The following is a 250-nucleotide window of genomic DNA, read 5'->3' as shown; positions in this document are numbered from 1 at the left end:
CAACCAATATACATCTTTCAATAATAACCTCAAATATCAATGGACTGAACTCCCCAGTCAAAAGACACAGGGTAAGTGAATGGATTAAGAAACAAAACCCATCTTTTTTTGTCTGCAAGAAACTCATCTCATTTTCAAGGACAGACACTTTCTCAAACTGAAAGGATGGAACAAAATATACCAAGCAAATGGCACTAAGAAAAAAGCAGGCGTAGCAATCCTAATATCGGACAAAATAGACTTTAAACTG

The sequence above is a fragment of the Nannospalax galili genome, unplaced genomic scaffold, assembly GCF_000622305.1.
Source record: "Nannospalax galili isolate Female #2095 unplaced genomic scaffold, S.galili_v1.0 scaffold946, whole genome shotgun sequence".
Taxonomy (NCBI): domain Eukaryota; kingdom Metazoa; phylum Chordata; class Mammalia; order Rodentia; family Spalacidae; genus Nannospalax; species Nannospalax galili.
This window is presented reverse-complemented; position numbering follows the sequence as displayed.